Below are 20,161 nucleotides of genomic sequence, written 5' to 3' on the forward strand. Positions count from 1 at the left end.
CAATTGTGGTATGTCAGGGGGCAAGGAGTGCTTAAAGCGGAAGTTCCACTTTTGGGTGGAACTCCACTTTAACCACACCCCGCCCGGCCTATAGCATATTGATGGCCAAGCGGTGGATCTGTTATCCTGACTGGGTGTCATATGACATCCAGCAGCGCAGCAATCATGGAGGACGCATGTCCCTCGGACACAGCCCATCCCAGATCAGGGTAAACAGCCAATGAAAATGGCTGTTTACTATGTGATCAGCTGTGTCCTATCACAGCTGGTCACAACTGTAAACAGTAGAGCCATTCCCAGTTTCTTCTCCTCACACACTAATCGTGTGAGGAGGGGAGCAAGGATCTGTGAGTGATTTATATTTTACTGTTACACATGTGCACCACACGGCCCTCCCAATAAAGAGAACCTGTCACCAGGGATCTGTCACACAGGCCATCAGTACTGCCATCAGTGATCTGTCACACAACCCATCAGTACTGCCATCAGTGACCTGTCACACAGCCCATCAGTACTGCCATCAGTGATCTGTCACACAGGCCATCAGTACCGCCATCAGTGATCTGTCACACAGCCCATCGGTGATCTGTCACACAGGCCATCAATACTGCCATCAGTGACTTGTCACACAGCCCATCAGTACCGTCATCAGTAATTTGTCACACAGCCCATCAGTACTGCCATCAGTGATCTGTCACACAGCCTATCAGTGATCTGTCACACAGTCCATCAATACTGCCATCATTGATCTGTCACACAGCCCATCAGTACTGCCATCAGTGATCTGTCACACAGTCCATCAGTGATCTGTCACACAGCCCATCAGTAATCTGTCACACATCCCATCAGTACTGCCATCAGTGATCTGTCACACAGCCCATCAGTAATCTGTCACACAGCCCATCAGTAATCTGTCACACAGCCCATCAGTACTGCCATCAGTGATCTGTCACACAGCCTATCAGTGATCTGTCACACAGTCCATCAATACTGCCATCATTGATCTGTCACACAGCCCATCAGTACTGCCATCAGTGATCTGTCACACAGTCCATCAGTGATCTGTCACATAGCCCATCAGCAGTGTACCCATCGCAGCTTCACATCAGCCGCCATGTCCAAAAGATTTTTTACACCTGACGAGATATACAATCCTTAATATGTCGGATGATGAGAGCAGCGTGGAGCTCCCATCATCTGATTCTGGGTCGGAATTTGAGCCAGTAGGGAGTAGAGCAGGGGTAGGCAATCCCCAGCACTGGTGCCGCTACCGGTGCATAAAGCCTCTTTTGCCAGCACTTGACTCCCTCCCCATCAGCAGAGGGAAGTGTCAGTGAGACACTAATGCATTCCAGTTTCAGAGTTCCTCATGCCACACCTGCACTAAGGGGGAGGCACTGTGCCCCCCACACATTGTAAAAGATGGGAAACATTGTATGGTTCTCTAACTTTGCTGTAGCTGCGATCATCAGCTTTTGTGATGGGGAAGAGATTTGGTGCAGTTCTGCCGGGGGGGGTGATCCCTGTTTACAGGAGGAGGATTGTCATTGGCCACTGCTAAAGCCAATCACAGTCCTGCTAGGCCCGCCCACCATCTGGAGTAAAATGACTCGCTTGGTTGCCACTACCAATCTCAGAAAGTAGGCATTTCACTGTGATTGAGAAAACCACAATCAGGTGACAGTTTGTGGAATTACTGTTGAGCTTCTGGAAACTTTGTTGAAATTATTCCTGAACCTTTGCGTCACTTACTACTGAACCCCTGCACTCTGTGTCCCTTTAAGCCAGAGCCATTATTTAGAGCAATGAAAATCACCCCCAACTTTTCCTATGGCTCAGAGCGCCGCACTTTTTCTCAGCTGCGGGGCCTAACCTATGATCCTGCACACAGGCCCACTGCTTTCAGAAAACGCCCCTGACCTGAGCTCATCATTACGCATCCATTCCAGATGCTTGTATGTGACATCACATACATCACATACTTTACATAAAAGCACGTGGGCTAGATGCGAGAGGTGGATCAGCAGGACAGATAGATGTGTCTCAGCTCTGCCAACAAGGAGAGGCAGACAGTCACAAGACAATAAAAGAGGGCAAGAAGGCTCTGTGTCTAGAGGCAACAGTGCTGGTCATGGACATGGTGCATCCTCATCAGCACGTGGCCGTGGGACACGCTTGTTCTTTTTTTCGGCAGCTGGCCGCGTTGAGCTGCAACATGCTAAGACTTGGTAGAGTGGATGACCAAGCCATCCTCATCCTCCTGATTAGGGATGAGCTTCGTGTTCGAGTCGAACCCATGTTCAACTCGAACATCGTCTGTTCGCCCATTCGCAGAATTGCGAACGATATGGGCCGTTCGCACCAAATTCATGTGGCGCGTCACGACCCATAATTCACTGCGGCATCGCAGTGCATTGCTGGCTAATGATTGGCCAAGCATGCACTATGACCCGCATGCTTGGCCAATCACAGCGCCGTCTGAACAGAGAGCCGTAATTGGCCAAAGCCAAGGAGGCTTTGGCCAATTATGGCTCAGGGGATTTAGTACACGCCCCACACTATATAAGGCTGCCTGCACGGCGGCCCTGTGTAGTGTGTGTTCTGGCGTTGAAAGAGATAGACAGAGAGACAGTGTCATTTGATTTAAGTTAGATAGATTAGGCAGCACAGTCAGTGAGTTAGCTGCACTTACAGTGTATTGTGTATATATATATGCATCGCAGGTGTTTTATATATATATATATATATATATATATATACACACACTGTATTCAGGTTAGCTAGATCCGTTCCTGTTATCTTCCTACTGACAGGCAGGCTTGTCTTGTTACAGTATTTACAGCTACCTGAAGAAAATTGCTGGTGTTCTTTTGATCCTATTAGTACCATAGTCAGGCAGCTAGACTATTTACAGTTAGTGTAGTGCGTCCTCCTCACAGTGTTCAGTTAAAGCTACAAGTTAGTTTAGTGTGACCTCTGCATAGTGTTCAGCTAAAGCTACAAGTTAGGGTAGTGCGTCCTCCTCACAGTGTTCAGCTAAAGCTACAAGTTAGTGTAGTGCGTCCTCCTCACAGTGTTCAGCTAAAGCTACAAGTTAGTGTAGTGCATCCTCTGAACAGTGTTCAGCTAAAACTACAAGTTAGTGTAGTGCGACCTCTGCACAGTGTTCAGCTAAAACTACAAGTTAGTGTAGTGCGACCTCTGCACAGTGTTCAGCTAAAACTACAAGTTAGTGTAGTGCGTCCTCCTCACAGTGTTCAGCTAAAACTACAAGTTAGTGTAGTGCGAGCTCTGCACAGTGTTCAGCTAAAGCTACCTGTAGAAGGTTGGTGGTGTTTTCCTGATCCTATCACTACCGCAGGCAGCCAAATAAGCTACAAGTTAGTGTAGTGCGTCCTCCTCACAGTGTTCAGCTAAAGCTACAAGTTAGTGTAGTGTGTCCTCCTCACAGTGTTCAGCTAAAACTACAAGTTAGTGTAGTGCGACCTCTGCACAGTGTTCAGCTAAAGCTACAAGTTAGTGTAGTGCATCCTCTGAACAGTGTTCAGCTAAAACTACAAGTTACTGTAGTGCGAACTCTGCAGTGTTCAGCTAAAGCTACAAGTTAGTGTAGTGCGTCCTCTGAACAGTGTTCAGATAAAACTACAAGTTAGTGTAGTGCGACCTCTGCACAGTGTTCAGCTAAAGCTACAAGTTAGTGTAGTGCGTCCTCTGAACAGTGTTCAGCTAAAACTACAAGTTAGTGTAGTGCGACCTCTGCACAGTGTTCAGCTAAAGCTACAAGTTAGTGTAGTGCGTCCTCTGAACAGTGTTCAGCTAAAGCTACAAGTCAGTGTAGTGCGTCCTCCTCACAGTGTTCAGCTAAAACTGCAAGTTAGTGTAGTGCGAGCTCTGCACAGTGTTCAGCTAAAGCTACCTGTAGAAGGTTGGGTGGTGTTTTCCTGATCCTATCGCTACCGCAGGCAGCTAAATAAGCTACAAGTTATTTTTTTGCGAGCTCTGCACAGTGTTCACCTAAAGCTACCTGTAGAAGGTTGGTGGTGTTGTCCTGATCCTATCACTACCGCAGGCAGCTAAATAAGCTACAAGTTATTTTTTTGTGAGCTCTGCACAGTGTTCACCTAAAGCTACCTGTAGAAGGTTGGTGGTATTTTTTTGATCCTATCACTACCGCAGGCAGCTAAATAAGCTACAAGTTAGTTTTTTGCGAGCTCTGCACAGTGCTCAGCTAAAGCTACCTGTAGAAGGTTGGTCGTGTTCTCATACTACAGGCGGGCAGTTGATTTTGCTAGCTGCAGTATCAGTATATATATATATATATATATATATATATATCCCAGCTTAGTGCACCCTACAGGCCATTAGTATGTCTGGAAGGCCAACAAGGAGAGGCAGACAGTCACAAGCCAATAAAAGAGGGCAAGCAGGCTCTGTGTCTAGAGGCAACAGTGCTGGTCGTGGAGACGGTGCATCCTCATCAGCATGTGGCTGTGGGACACGCTTGGCCTTTTTTTCGGCAGCTGGCCGTGTTGAGCCGCAACATGCGGAAGACTTGGTCGAGTGGATGACCAAGCCGTCCTCATCCTCCTTATCCTCTCTCACCCAAGTTCAGGGTATTTTGTCTGGCAAAGCAGCTGCCAACGCGGCCTCTTCCCTTGGCTCAATGGCATCAGTGACTCCTTCCCTAGCCCCACCCTGTCCTCCTGAGGAGTCCCTCGAACTGTTTGACCATAGTGTTGGGTACATGCTCCAGGAGGATGCCCAGCGTTTAGAAGGCTCTGATGATGATACTGAGCTAGATGAAGGCAGTAACGTGAGCACGGACAGAGGGGGTGGCCAAGAAGGACAGCAATCTGGCAGTCATGCTCCCCCTGCTGCAGCATACTGCCAGGTTTGCTCCAGTGATGAGGAGAGAGGGGATGATGAGGTCACTGACTCAACGTGGGTGCCTGATAGGAGAGGGGAGGAGGAGGAGGCACATCACCAACGAGGCAGGATGCCCTCCAGGGGCCAGCCTAAGGGCAGCACACTGACTGCATGACACCCAAAAGCTCTGCATGTGCAGGGCGCTGCTGTCTCTGCGCGTTATTCCAAAAGTTCTTTGGTGTGGGCCTTTTTTGAGACGAGTGCATCAGATCGCACCGCTGTTATTTGCAACATATATCTCAAGCGTATCTCGCGTGGCCAAAACATCTCCCGCTTGGGCACCACATGCTTGACCAGACATATGTTGACCCGCCATGCAGTTCGTTGGCAAGCGTATCTAAAAGACCCACACCAAAGAAAAGAGGACCTCTCCTTGCTCCTCATCAGCTGAGATCTCCAACCCCACGATATCTTCAGTCCTCTCTGAGACCTGCACTGAGAGGAATGAGCCTGGGTTCACACATGTGCGGTGCGAATTGAAGCACAGGTTTCACTGGGGAGATAAAAATCTCCTGTTCAAAGGAATCACTGCGTTTTAGCTCAGGATCAGTGAGCAGGGAGAGGGGGAGGGTGAGGGGGGGAGAGGGGGAGGTGTAGTGAGGAGAAGGAGAAAATCCATGTTCAGAACGCAATGCATCTGCGAAGCAGATGCGCTCCCATAGAAGATAAGGGGCTCGTAATTCGCACCGCAATGCCCAGAAAACGCACACATTTTTTGTGTAATGCGCAGTGCGAATGCAACGCACATATGTGAACCAGATGCATTTATATGAATGTATTTTAAAATGTCCTGCGAATTAGATGCGGTGTAAGCCGCATCTAATTCGCATAGGTGTGAACGGGGGCTGAAGGTGTAGAATTAGGTGTGTCACAGCCAAGTACTTGTGGGTAACCTGCTTTCGGTACACCAACGTCAGATTGTACCAGGCAAATTTCCCTGCCCCAGCTGTTGCACCGTCAAAAGAAGTTCGCTCCCAGCCATCCACATGCCCAGCAGTTGAATGCTAGCTTGGCAAAATTGCTAGCACTTCAACTGCTGCCTTTTCAGTTGGTAGACTCTGCCTCCTTCCGTGAATTTGTGGAATGTGCGGTTCCTCAGTGGCAGGTACCCAAACACCACTTTTTCTCACGGAAGGCGATTCCGGCTCTCTACCGGCGTGTGGAAGGCAATGTCCATGCCTCGCTGGACAGGGCGGTCAGCGATAAGGTACATATTACCGCTGACTCATGGTCCAGCAGGCATGGACAGGGACGTTACCTAAGTTTCACTGTACATTGGGTGACTCTGCTGGCAGCTGGGAAGGATGCAGGACAAGGTGCAGTAGTGTTGGAGGTTGTTCCGCTACCACGCCTCCAAAATGCCACTACTAATGATTGTGACACACCTCTCTCCTCCACCCCCTCCTCTTCTTCTTCCTCCATGGCCTCTTCCTGTGCTTTGTCCTCGGAACCAGCGGTGCTCCGTAGCCGTTCAAGGGGCTACGCAAGTATGCAGGCCAAAAGATGCCATGCGGTGCTTGAGCTGGTGTGCTTGGGGGACAGGAGCCACACTGGGGCAGAGGTTCTGTCAGCTCTGCAGGGGCAGGTTCAGAGGTGGTTGACGCCACGCCAACTTAAGTCAGGAATGGTGGTTTGCGATAATGGCACCAACCCCCTCTCTGCCCTCCGACAGGGACAAATGACCCATGTGCCCTGTTTGGCTCACATCCTTAACTTGGTGATGCAGCCCTTCTTGGGCAGGTACCCGGGCTTACAGGATGTCCTGAGGCAGGCCAGGAAAGTCTGTGTGCATTTCCGCCGGTCATATAATGCCAGTGCTCGGCTGGCAGACCTCCAAAAGGAGTTTAACCTGCCCAAGAACCGCCTAATCTGTGACATGCCCACCAGGTGGAACTCAACATTGGCCATGCTGCAGCGGCTGCACATGCAGCAGAGGGCCATCAATGAGTACCTGTGCGACTATGGCACCAGGACAGGGTCAGGGGAGCTTGTTTTTTTTTCCCCACGCCAGTGGGCCATGATCAGGGATGCATGCACTGTCCTGTCACCATTTGAGGAGGCCACGAGGATGGTGAGCAGTGACAGTGCATGCATCAGTGACACCTGTTGGAGCACACGCTACGTGGAATAATAGACAGGGCACTTGAGGCAGAACAGAGGCAGGAAGAGGAGGACTTCCTTAGCTCTCAAGGCCCCCTTTATCCAGACAGTGTTCTTGCGTGCCCGCCGATCACACAGGAAGAGGACGAGGAGGAGGAGGATCGTGTCAGTATGAAGGTGGAGCCTGGCACTCAGCATCAGCAGCAGTCTTTAAGGGATCAAGGAAGTGGAGGACTTCTTTAGCTCTCAAGGCCCCCTTTATCCAGACAGTGTTCCTGCATGCCCGCCGATCACACAGGAAGAGGACAAGGAGGAGGAAGAGGAGGATTGTGTCAGCATGGAGGTGGAGCCTGGCACTCAGCATCAGCAGCAGTCTTCAAGGGATCATTTACAGTCCGAAGAAACCCATGGACTTGTACGTGGCTGGGAGGAGGTGGCTGCGGATCATGTCGTCCTTAGTAAACCAGAGGACTCTGGACCGAATGCCTCAGGAAACCTACGCTGCATGGCCTCCCTGATCCTGCAAAGACTGCGGAAGGATCCTCGTATTCGTGGTTTCAAGGGGAGCAATGATTACTGGCTGGCAACCCTCCTTGATCCACGTTACAAGGGTAAGGTTGCGGACCTTATCTTATCGTCACAGAGGGAGCAGAGGTTGAAACATCTTCGGGAGGCCTTGCAGAAAGGTTTGTGCAATGCGTTTCCAGAGCCTGGGAGGTTACAATTTTTTTAGTCCGCAGCCCCAAGGTCTGATCGGTTCCAGCAACCATCCCCAGCGTCTGATTCACATGGTGCAGGATTACCTAGGGGCAAGATCAAACTTGGACACCTTTCCCAGCAAAAGTCCTCTGGGTTACTGGGTCTTGAAGATGGATCACTGGCCAGAGCTTGCACAGTATGCAATTGAGCTATTGGCCTGTCCTGCATCCAGCATTCTTTCGGAACGCACATTCAGTGCTGCTGGAGGCTTTGTAACTGATCACAGGGTGCGCCTGTCCACCGAATCGGTCAGTCGGCTGACCTTCATAAAAATGAATTAGTCTTGGATCACCAGCTACCAAGCACCTGATGCTGATGTAACCGATTGATTTTTTTTTAAATGTAAGATCCCTTCAAGACTGCCTATGCTGATGCTGAGTGACTATGCTGTTATGCTGAGTCACAATCCTCTTCCTCCTCAATTTTCATGCTGATAGCTTGTAAGAACATTTTTGGTTCTGGGCACTGCTACCAGTGGTCAAGGCCCAATTTTTCAGCCCCTGTTTAACAGAGGCGTGTAATTACAATTTTTGATGCAATACTTTGCAGCAGGGCTCATTCCTGTGCCCCAACTATAGCATCTGTGAGGGGTTGCAGTGTTGTGGCACCAGCACCAGTGCCCAAGGCCCAATTTTTCAGCCCCTTTTTAACAGGGGCGTGTAATTACAATTTTTAATGCAATACTTTGCAGCATTCCTGCGCCCACCAAGAGTAACTGTGAAGGCTTACAGTGTTGTGGCAACACCACCACCAGCAAAGGCCCAATTTTTCTGCCCCTGTTCAACAGGTGCATGTAATTACAATTCTTGACATAATATTTCACAGCAGGGCCCATTCCTGCGCCCACCAAGAGTAACTATGAGGGAGGCAACACCAACACCTAAGGCCCCAATTTCTGCAGAGTATATAGGGCAGGCCCCTACTTTCAAACATCCAATTTACAAACGACTCCTACTTGCAAACAGATGGAGACAACAGGAAGTGAGATTAAATCTACCCCTAGGAAGGGAAATTCTCTCCTGTAAGAGTTAATATGGAAAAAACGTGTCTCCTCTTCTCTGATGCTTTATCAACCATCCTTGTTTTACTAAAAACCCCAAATTTAAAAAAAACATTTGTCATTGGGACAGAAAGTGAGGTGAAATCTTCTGAAGAGGTGCACAGACGGCAAAACAAATGTTACAGAGGTGATAACCCTTCCCTATGTTTTCCAAGAAGCTTAAAAATAGATTTTTTTGACTGGAGCTACACTTTAAAAATGTACCAGTTCAAAATTACAAACAGATTCTACTTAACAACAAACCTACAGTCCCTGTCTTGTTTGCACCGCCTGTATACTGCTGTTCAGAATATATAGGGCCTGGGGGCCCCACGCCTTTCCTTTTTTTAATTTGGGTGCGGGGTTCCCCTTAATATCCATACAAGACCCAAAGGGCCTGGTAATGGACTGGGTTGTGGGGGGTACCCATGCCATTTGTCTCACTGATTTTCATCCATATTGCCGGAACCCGACATTACATTAAAGCAGTTTTAAATGACTTTTATTCCTTTAAAAATTTCATTTTGTGCAGGGACTGTTCTAAGCATGGGAAACACGCGCCACTTTACAGGCATACTATAGACACCCCCCAGGTACAATATTTAAAGGAATATTTCACTTTTTTTTCACTTTAAGCATCATTAAAATCACTGCTTCCGAAAAAACGGCCGTTTTTAAAACTTTTTTTTGCATTGATACATGTCCCCTGGGGCAGGACCCGGGTCCCCAAACCCTTTTTAGGACAATACCATGCATATTAGCCTTTAAAATGAGCACTTTTGATTTTGAACGTTCGAGTCCCATAGACTTTAATGAGGTTCTAAAGTTCTGGTGCGAGCCGAACCGGGGGGGGGGTGTTAGGCTCATCCTTAGCAGGGAGGTACAGTGGTGGAAGAGATGAGAAGGGGGTTCAGTAGAGGAACAGAAGAGCAGGGGGGATACAGTGTTTGGCCAGACAAGCAGGGGGGTTCAGTATTGGGCCAGATGAGCAGGGGGGTTCAGTGTTGGGCCAGATGAGCAGGGGGGGTTAATGTTGGGCCAGATAAGCGGGGGGGGTTTAGTGTTGGGGCAGATGAGAAGGGAGTTCAGTGGTGGGACAGAAAAGCAGGGGGGTAGAGCAGTGGGGCAGATGTGAAAGCAGGTGTATTGGTGGGACAGATGAGCAGGGAGTTACAGTGGTGGGGCAGGAGAGCAGGGGAAACAGAGGTGGGGCAGAAGAGCAGGGGGGTACAGAGGTGAGACAGATGTGCAGGAGGTACATTGGTGGGGCAGACGAGAAAGCAGGTTACAGTGGTCGGGCAGATGAGCAGATGGGTTCAGTGTTAGGACACATGAAAATGTGATTCAGTAGTGAGACAGAAGAGCATGGGGATACAGCGGTGGAGCAGATGCGCAGGGAGATACAATGGTGAGGCATATGAGAAAAGGGGGTACATTGATGGGGCAGATGAGCAGGGGGGTACAGTGGTGGGACAGATGAGCAGGGGGGGTTCAGTGTTGGGCCAGATGAGAAGAGGGTTACAGTGGTGGGAAAGATGAGCAGGGGGGTTCAGTGTTGGGGCAGAGGAGAAAGGAGGTACATTGGTGGGACAGATGAGCAGGGGGTTAAAGCAGTGGGGCAGAGGAGCAGGGGGGTAAAGAGTTGGGGCAGATGTACAGAGGGGTGCAGAGCAGAAAGGAGGTACATCGGTGGAACACATGAGCAGGGGGTTACAGTGGTGGGGCAGAAGAGCAGGGGGTAAAGTGGTGGGACAGATGTGCAGGAGGTACAGTGGTGGGGCAGATGAGAAAGGGGGTTACAGTGGTGGAGCAGATGAGCAGATAAGTTCAGTGTTAGGACAGATGAGAAGATGGTTAAGTGGTGAGACAGAAGAGCATGGGGGTACGGCGGTGGAGCAGATGTGCAGGGAGGTACAGTGGTAGGGCAGATGAGAAAAGGGGAACATTGGTGGGGCAGATGAGCAGGGGGTCACAGTGGTGGGACAGAGGAGCAGGGTGGTACAGTCATGGGACAGATGAGCAGGGGGGTACAGTGGTGGTACAGATGAGCAGGGGGGTACAGAGGTGGGGCAGAGGAGAAAGAGGGTATGTTGGTGGGGGTGAGGAGAAAGGGGGTACATTGGTGGGGCAGATGAGCAGGGTGGTACATTGGTGGGGCAGATGAGCAGGGCGGTACAGTGGTGGGGCAGATGTACAGGGGGTTATAGTGGTGGGGCAGATGAGGAGGGGGTTACAGTGATGGGGCAGATGAGCAGGGGGTTAACGTGATGGGGCAGATGAGCAGGGGGGTACAGTGATGATACAGATTTGCAGGGGGGATATTGATCTTAGGTGTGAAGGTGCATGAATTGGGGCAGATCTGAGGTGTGGAGTTGCAGAAATTGGGTCTGATCTGAGGTGTGAGAGGATGTTAATTTCTCACTACTAAAATGGTTTACAGCATTAACTTCATAAAAAACGGAAAATTGTATACTCACCTTTCCGTAATTTTCCTTTCCTGACGCCTTTCCATGGCAGCACACGCTGGGTTGTGACTCCGCCCCCACAACCTGACAGGATTGGTTAGCTATAAGTTTGAAGGGGAGACACCCCGCTGCATTCTCTGTAAATATATCACCATAAAACGGGGTGGGAATCTGTGTGCTGCCATGGAAAGGCGTCAGGAAAGGAAAATTACGGAAAGGTGAGTATACAATTTTCCGTTTTCCTGACGCCTCCATGGCAGCACACGCTGGGAAATAACTCGCCAGTCGGGTGGGTGCAAGAAAATAATATTTATTCCTTATAATGCGGAAGAATTGGCTCTAACAACGGATCTACCGAAGTCTGCCATAGCCAAATGAGCAGAATCTACTCTATAGTGAGAAATAAACGTATGTCTGGAGGACCAAGTTGCTGCTTTGCAAATAGTCTCCGGTGAAACCCTGCAATACGCTGCCCAGGAGGTAGCCACTGCCCTGGTCGAGTGAGCCCTGATGCCTTCAGGAATTGCCATATGCCGCATGGAGTATGCCTTCTTGATGGACTTGACTAACCAGGAGGCGATAGTACGTGAGGTAGCCGCTTGACCTCGTCTGTTTCCATGTGGGATGACCATGAGGGTATCCGTCTTTCTAAAAGAATTCGTAGCTGTCAGGTAACTAATGATGGTAGTTTTAACATCCAGGGGATGAGGTTCACCCTGATCATTAGTGAAGGATGGTAAGACAATATCTTGGTTGTAATGGAAGGAAGTTGCTACCTTCGGGATGAAGTGGTCTGAAGGTCTTAGTACTACCTTATCAGGAAAGAATACCAAGTAAGGTTCTGATGCCATCAGTGCTTGGATCTCAGACACCCTCCTTGCTGAAGTGATTGCAATGAGAAAGGATAGTTTTAGAGTCAAATCCCATAGAGATATTGATTCGGATGGAGTAAAAGGAGGATTGGTGAAGGCTTCAAGAACTATTGAGAGATCCCATGATGGAAAAACTGGTTTCTTAGGAGGTTTGATTTTCAGGCAGGCTTTCAGAAATTGGATAACCAGCGGATGTAATGCCCATCTGGTGCCTGTTTTGGCCGACAAAGCAGATACTTGTACCTTAAGGGTACTTGAACTTAGACCTTTGTTGATTCCTGATTGGAGGAATTCTAGGATTTGAGAAGGTTCTGGAGCAATAGGATCCCATCCCTTCTGCTGCGCCATTCTAAAGAATTGGTTCCAAATTCTTGTATAGGTGGTGTTGGTGGTGCTCTTCCTGGCTTGCATCAAAGTCGATATTACTTCCTGTGAGCAGCCTTGTTCCCTTAACCTAACCCTTTCAACTTCCATGCTGTCAGATGTAGTTTCTCTGGAGCTGGATGTAGGAATTGGCCTTGAAATAGCAGATCCGGAGTTACCGGAAGGAGGATTGGAGGTTGAAGGCTGAGCTGCAATAGTGTCGTGAACCATGGTCTTCTCGGCCAAAGAGGAATTATCGCGATTACCGTGGCTGAAGATCTCCGAAGCCTGGACAGGAATCTTGCAATTAGCGGAGTTGGCGGGAATATGTACCCCAACTTGAAGTTCCAGGAGTGAATTAGACAATCTATCCCCTCGGCTGAAGGGAAAGATGCTCTGGACAGGAACCTCCGACACTTCGTATTCGCCGGAGTAGCTGCTAAGTCGATCTCTGGTACTCCCCATGTCTCCGTAAGAAGAGAAAAGGCCTGGAGACTCAGGGACCATTCGTTGTTGGAAAGAGTTTCTCGACTCAGGTAATCGGCTAACATGTTCTGTGCCGCAGGAACATATATTGCTTTTAGATCTGCTAGGTGTGCCTGTGCCCATTCCAGGATAGGGCGGACTTCCTCCATCAATGTGAGACTCTTGGTACCCCCTTGCCTCTGGATGTAGGACACTGCCACCTTGTTGTCCATCCGAATAAGCACGTTCTTCCCTCTGAGGACTGGTGCAAATGCCATGAGGGCCTGGAAGGCTGCTCTGAGTTCCAGTATATTCGATACTAAATCCTGGCCCCGGAACTGCCATCGGCCCTGCGCTGCTTGATCTTGACAGTGAGCTCCCCAGCCGCTCTGACAGGCGTCCGAGGTGACTATTATCGGATCTGGGGGAACTATCAGTTTGTATTTCCTGAGGTTGGTCAAGTGTGTCCACCACCACACTGATTGCTTCATTGGTCTGGAGATGGTAATGGTCTGACGCATCGATACTCCATCCCACTGCCTCAGAAAGGAGTTTTGGAGGATTCTCATGTGCCATTGTGACCATTGCACCATGGGCAGGGTTGCCGCCATAGACCCTAGCACACTTAAGCAGATTCTGGCTGGAAGATGCCTCGCTGATAGTAATCTCCACATCTTCTGTACTAGAGGCTGAATCTTCTCCTGAGGAAGTTGTACCATGTTCAATTTGGTGTTCAGATCTGCTCCCAAGAATACCATGTTTTGAGTGGGTTGTAAGCTGCTCTTTTTCCAGTTGACTAGCCAGCCGAAGTCTTGTAGAGTCGTGAGTAAGATCTTCTGATGGCATAACAAGGTTTCTTGATCCTCTGCCAAGAGCAGGATGTCGTCCAAATAATGGTGGACTCGCAGACCCTTCTCCCTGAGGAATGCAACCAAGGGTAGAAGGACCTTGGTAAATGTCCTGGGAGCCGACGAGATGCCGAAAGGAAGGCACTGAAATTGAAAGTGGCTTTTGTTGATGGCAAATCGGAGGAATTTTTGAAAGGCGGGATGAATTGGAATATGTAGATAAGCGTCTGATAAATCTACTGAGAGCATCCAGTCGTCCAGGTTCACTGCCAGAAGTATAGACTGCAGACTCTCCATTTTGAAGGCCTCTGTTTTTATGTTCCTGTTGAGATTTTTTAAATCCAATACAGGACGTAAGTCTCCGGTCTTCTTCTTTACGAGAAAAAGTGGGGAATAGAACCCCCTCCCCTTTTGATCTGACGGAACTTCCAGTATTGCCCCTTTCTCCTTCAATTCCACTATATATTTTAATAGTAACTTCCTTTTGACTAGTGAAGATGGCAGTCTTGTTGATTGGAAGTGATTCTTTGGAATTTTGCCCATAAACTTCCACTTGTGTCCAAATTTGATCGTGGAAAGAGTCCACTGATCCTCTATATGGCTTGACCAAATCTGTGCGAAGTCCTTGAGCCTGGCGCCCACCTGTACTGAGTGGGCAGGCGAACCTTCAAAAAGACTTCTGCTGCTCCCCTACCGGGGTAGGCTTGGACTTCTGCATCCTTAGGAAGGAAGGTCTTGTGTTCTTCCAGTCCCTTCTAAATTCCCTACCAGGACGGTAGGATCTAGCTTCCCTATATTTCTCAGGAAGGTTGCGCCTGAAGAAGGAACCCTTTTGGGCCTTGGGTCTTCTATCTGAGGGAATTAATCCCGACTTCCCTCCTGTTACCTTCGAAATAGCGGTGTCCAATTTAGACCCAAACAGGTTTGAGCCATCATATGGAATTCTGCACCAGTTTGTTTTGGATGCAGTATCGGCCATCCATGGTTTCAGCCACAAGGCCCTTCTTGCTGTGACTGAGGCTAGCATTGATCTCGCCGAGGATCTTATAATATCCACTGAGGCTTCTGCCACGAAGTCACCTGCCAACTTGATCTCCTGAAGAGAAGATATTATTTTATCTATTTCAGTACCGTCTTGCAGATCCTTCTCCACCTTGGTTGCCCAACCTGATATGGCTTTTGCCACTGCTGCTGTGGTAATTGCTGGTCTACATGCGCCCCCAGCAGTGGAGTATGCTTTCTTCAATTCTAGATCCAATTTCCGATCCAGAACATCCCGAAAGGAAACTGCGTCCTCAATAGGCAGAGTGACATGCCGTGCAAGACGCATCAAGGAGGCGTCGACTACTGGAGCGTTCATCAATGTTTTGACTTTTGACTCCTTCAGAGGATACATTTTTGTCAGTCTGTTGGTGAGACTGGACCGCTTATCAGATCTTTCCCATTCATCTTTAATTAGATCCTCCAGTTCACCTATAAAAGGGAAATTTTCTGGTTCTTTTCTTAAATTTGGGAAATATTTCCGGACTTTCTGCGGTTCCTCTTTATCTTCTTCCCAGCCTATTGCTTCTTTGACTGACTTTGCGAAAGGCTGTACCAGGGAAAAATCAAAACCTGCTGACATGTCCTGGTCCTCATCTCCTGAGGAGGGTTCTGATGCCTGGGGTTGGCGGTCATCCTCCACCGATGTGCTAGGCGTAGGCCTATCGATTAGTGGTGCTGTTGTCTCCCTTATGGATTCCCGCACAGATTCTCTTATGAGCTCCGTAGCCATTGCTGCGTCTAGCTCTTTGTCCTTTGCTGCCTCATTGAAGCAGGCTCTGCAGACTAGTTTATCTGGCAAGGCTGGTGCGCCGCATACCCAGCAAGCGTTTGCTGCAGGACGGGTGTGGCGGCTTTGGCGGTGCGATGAAGGTGACCGTCTGCGGTGTGACCGACTGTGACGGGAGCGGCTGCGTCTTGAGCGGCTGTGACGTGAGCGGCTATGTCTTCGGTGGCGAGAAGAGGATCTTGAGCGGCTTCTGCGGGACTTTTTGCTTGACCCATGGCTTGATCTCCTCTCACGCCTGGAACTTGCGGCTCTTGACCTGGTGGGGCTGCCAAAAACGCAGCGTTAGTGGTTGGCTCTCTTTTTTCTCCCCTTTCTTCAATACTTACCGATGACGAATAGCCTCTTACCTCGTTTGCTGATGGTGGTCTGCGCGGGCAGTGGTCTCCATAGTGATAGTAGACAGTGTAGACTGAAGGAAATAAGAGAAAAGAAAAAAAGTTGTTTTTTTTTTTTTTTGTTTTTAAAACTTACTCTTTCTTTTTTTTTTTTTTGGAAGGCTAAATCGAATAAATTGACTTACCTGGTCTTGCTGAGTCGTTTTCTTGGCAAAGCAGTTGAACGCCGGTGAACATTCAGGTATTTGAATACTCCTCAGCAAAAAAACACAGAAAATGCCTGTGTTTTTAAATCTGCCGCCGCCGTCGCGGCAAAATGACGCTCCCGCGCATGCGCAGAGCGTCCCGAGCGCCTCGGCGCCATCTTGGAGAAGGGCATTACCTTCCCAAGGCAGAACTAGGCCCTGAGGCCAATTGCAGAGTGGAGGAGGCGGCCTCGGCGGCCATGACGGTTCCTACAGCGGTGGACAACAAGTGCCAGCAGACCTCTAAGCAGAGAAACACCATAAGTAAACTACAGGCAAAGGTACAGGCAAAAAGGAAAAGGAGACCACTGCAAAAATATGAAGCTTCTTTAAAGCTTACTGTGCCAGATGTCCAGACGCCCCCTGAGACCACCAGACCGGGGGTTCCCTCCATAGAAGCTCCTTTAGAGACTGTACAGGAGGGACTTCCAAACAGGAGAGGCTTGAACCTGCTGGGGCGAGTGCGGTAAGAGGCTTTTTTTTTCTTTATCTTGACAACAGGAGCAAGCTGCATATCCCAATCTGTCAGGTGAGGATAAAAAAGAGAATGCAGCGGGGTGTCTCCCCTTCAAACTTATAGCTAACCAATCCTGTCAGGTTGTGGGGGCGGAGTCACAACCCAGCGTGTGCTGCCATGGAGGCGTCAGGAAAAATATTTTCGTGATAAGAGTGTGCAGTTAACATTTTTTTGTTATAAAATCGTCACGCTTAATTTCTTTGAAAACATTTTTCTGCACACTTTGCTCAAAAGGTTGCTTACCCCTGGATAGGGATGAGCTTCGAGTTCGAGTCGAACTCATGTTCGACTCGAACATTGGCTGTTCGCAAGTTCACCGAACAGCGAACAATTTGGGGTGTTCGCGGCAAATTCGAATGCCGCGGAACACCCTTTAAAAGTCTATGGGAGAAATCAAAAGTGCTAATTTTAAAGGCTAATATGCAAGTTATTGTCATAAAAAGTGTTTGGGGACCTGGGTCCTGCCCCAGGGAACATGGATCAATGCAAAAAAAAGTTTTAAAAACGGCCGTTTTTTCAGGAGCAGTGATTTTAATAATACTTAAAGTCAATCAATAAAAGTGTAATATCCCTTTAAATTTCGTACCTGGGGGGTGTCTATAGTGTGCCTGTAAAGGGGCGCATGTTTCCTGTGTTTAGAACAGTCTGACAGCAAAATGACATTTTGAAGGAAAAAACTCATTTAAAACTACCCGCGGCTATTGCATTGCCGACATTACACATAGAAGTTCATTGATAAAAACGGCATGGGAATTCCCCAAAGGGGAACCCCGAACCAAAATTAAAAAAAAAAAATGACGTGGGGGTCCCCCTAAATTCCATACCAGGCCCTTCAGGTCTGGTATGGATATTAAGGGGAACCCCGGCCAAAATTTAAAAAAAAAAATGACGTGGGGTTCCCCCTAAATTCCATACCAGACCCTTCAGGTCTGGTATGGATTTTAAGGGGAACCCCGCGCCAAAAAAAAAAAAAAAAAAAACGGCGTGGGGTCCCCCCAAAAATCCATACCAGACCCTTATCCGAGCACGCAACCTGGCAGGCCGCAGGAAAAGAGGGGGGGACAAGAGTGCGGCCCCCCCTCCCTCCTGAACAGTACCAGGCCACATGCCCTCAACATTGGGAGGTTGCTTTGGGGTAGCCCCCCAAAACACCTTGTCCCCATGTTGATGAGGACAAGGGCCTCATCCCCACAACCCTGGCCGGTGGTTGTGGGGGTCTGCGGGAGGGGGGCTTATCGGAATCTGGAAGCCCCCTTTAACAAGGTGACCCCCAGATCCCGGCCCCCCCCCTGTGTGAAATGGTAAGGGGGTACATAAGTACCCCTACCATTTCACGAAAAAAGTGTCAAAAATGTTAAAAATGACAAGAGACAGTTTTTGACAATTCCTTTATTTAAATGCTTCTTCTTTCTTCTATCTTCCTTCATCTTCTGGTTCTTCTGGCTCTTCTGGTTCTTCTGGTTCTTCCTCCGGCGTTCTCGTCCAGCATCTCCTCCGCGGCGTCTTCTGTCTTCTTCTCCTCGGGCCGCTCCGCACCCATGGCATGGGGGGGAGGCTCCCGCTCTTCTCTTCTTCTCTTCTTCTTTTCTTCTTTTCTTCTTTTCTTCTCTTCTTCTCTTCTTCTTCATTTTCTTCTCCGGGCCGCTCCGCAATCCATGCTGGCATGGAGGGAGGCTCCCGCTGTGTGACGGCGCTCCTCGTCTGACAGTTCTTAAATAATGGAGGGGGCGGGGCCACCCGGTGACCCCGCCCCCCTCTGACGCACGGTGACTTGACGGGACTTCCCTGTGGCATTCCCCGTGACGTCACAGGGAAGTCCCGTCAAGTCACCGTGCGTCAGAGGGGGGCGGGGTCACCGGGTGGCCCCGCCCCCCCCCCGTTATTTAAGAACTGTCAGACGAGGAGCGCCGTCACACAGCGGGAGCCTCCCTCCATGCCAGCATGGATTGCGGAGCGGCCCGGAGAAGAAAATGAAGAAGAAGAGAAGAAGAGAAGAAAAGAAGAAAAGAAGAAAAGAAGAAGAGAAGAAGAGAAGAGCGGGAGCCTCCCCCCCATGCCATGGGTGCGGAGCGGCCCGAGGAGAAGAAGACAGAAGACGCCGCGGAGGAGATGCTGGACGAGAACGCCGGAGGAAGAACCAGAAGAACCAGAAGAGCCAGAAGAACCAGAAGATGAAGGAAGATAGAAGAAAGAAGAAGCATTTAAATAAAGGAATTGTCAAAAACTGTCTCTTGTCATTTTTAACATTTTTGACACTTTTTTCGTGAAATGGTAGGGGTACTTATGTACCCCCTTACCATTTCACACAGGGGGGGGGCCGGGATCTGGGGGTCACCTTGTTAAAGGGGGCTTCCAGATTCCGATAAGCCCCCCGCCCGCAGACCCCCACAACCACCGGCCAGGGTTGTGGGGATGAGGCCCTTGTCCTCATCAACATGGGGACAAGGTGTTTTGGGGGGCTACCCCAAAGCACCCTCCCAATGTTGAGGGCATGTGGCCTGGTACTGTTCAGGAGGGAGGGGGGGCCGCACTCTCGTCCCCCCCTCTTTTCCTGCGGCCTGCCAGGTTGCGTGCTCGGATAAGGGTCTGGTATGGATTTTTGGGGGGACCCCACGCCGTTTTTTTTTTTTTTTTGGCGCGGGGTTCCCCTTAAAATCCATACCAGACCTGAAGGGTCTGGTATGGAATTTAGGGGGAACCCCACGTCATTTTTTTTTTAAATTTTGGCCGGGGTTCCCCTTAATATCCATACCAGACCTGAAGGGCCTGGTATGGAATTTAGGGGGACCCCCACGTCATTTTTTTTTTTTTATTTTGGTTCGGGGTTCCCCTTTGGGGAATTCCCATGCCGTTTTTATCAATGAACTTCTATGTGTATTGTCGGCGGGTAGTTTTAAATGAGTTTTTTCCTTCAAAATGTCATTTTGCTGTCAGACTGTTCTAAACACAGGAAACATGCGCCCCTTTACAGGCACACTATAGACACCCCCCAGGTACGAAATTTAAAGCGATATTACACTTTTATTGTTTGACTTTAAGCATTATTAAAATCACTGCTCCTGAAAAAACGGCCGTTTTTAAAACTTTTTTTTGCATTGATCCATGTCCCCTGGGGCAGGACCCAGGTCCCCAAACACTTTTTATGACAATAACTTGCATATAAGCCTTGAAAATTAGCACTTTTGATTATTCATGTTCGTGTCCCATAGACTTTAACGGTGTTCGCATGTTCGAACGAACTTTTTTCCTGTTCGCATGTTCTGGTGCGAACCGAACAGGGGGGTGTTCGGCTCATCCCTACCCCTGGAGTAGAGACTCGGGGACTAAATCAGAGGAGGAAACAGTCCCTCCTAAAAGAATAAGAACAATAAGATCAGAAGACCTGCCTACCACCAG

This window comes from Aquarana catesbeiana, linkage group LG03, assembly GCF_042186555.1.
Source record: "Aquarana catesbeiana isolate 2022-GZ linkage group LG03, ASM4218655v1, whole genome shotgun sequence".
Lineage (NCBI taxonomy): Eukaryota > Metazoa > Chordata > Amphibia > Anura > Ranidae > Aquarana > Aquarana catesbeiana.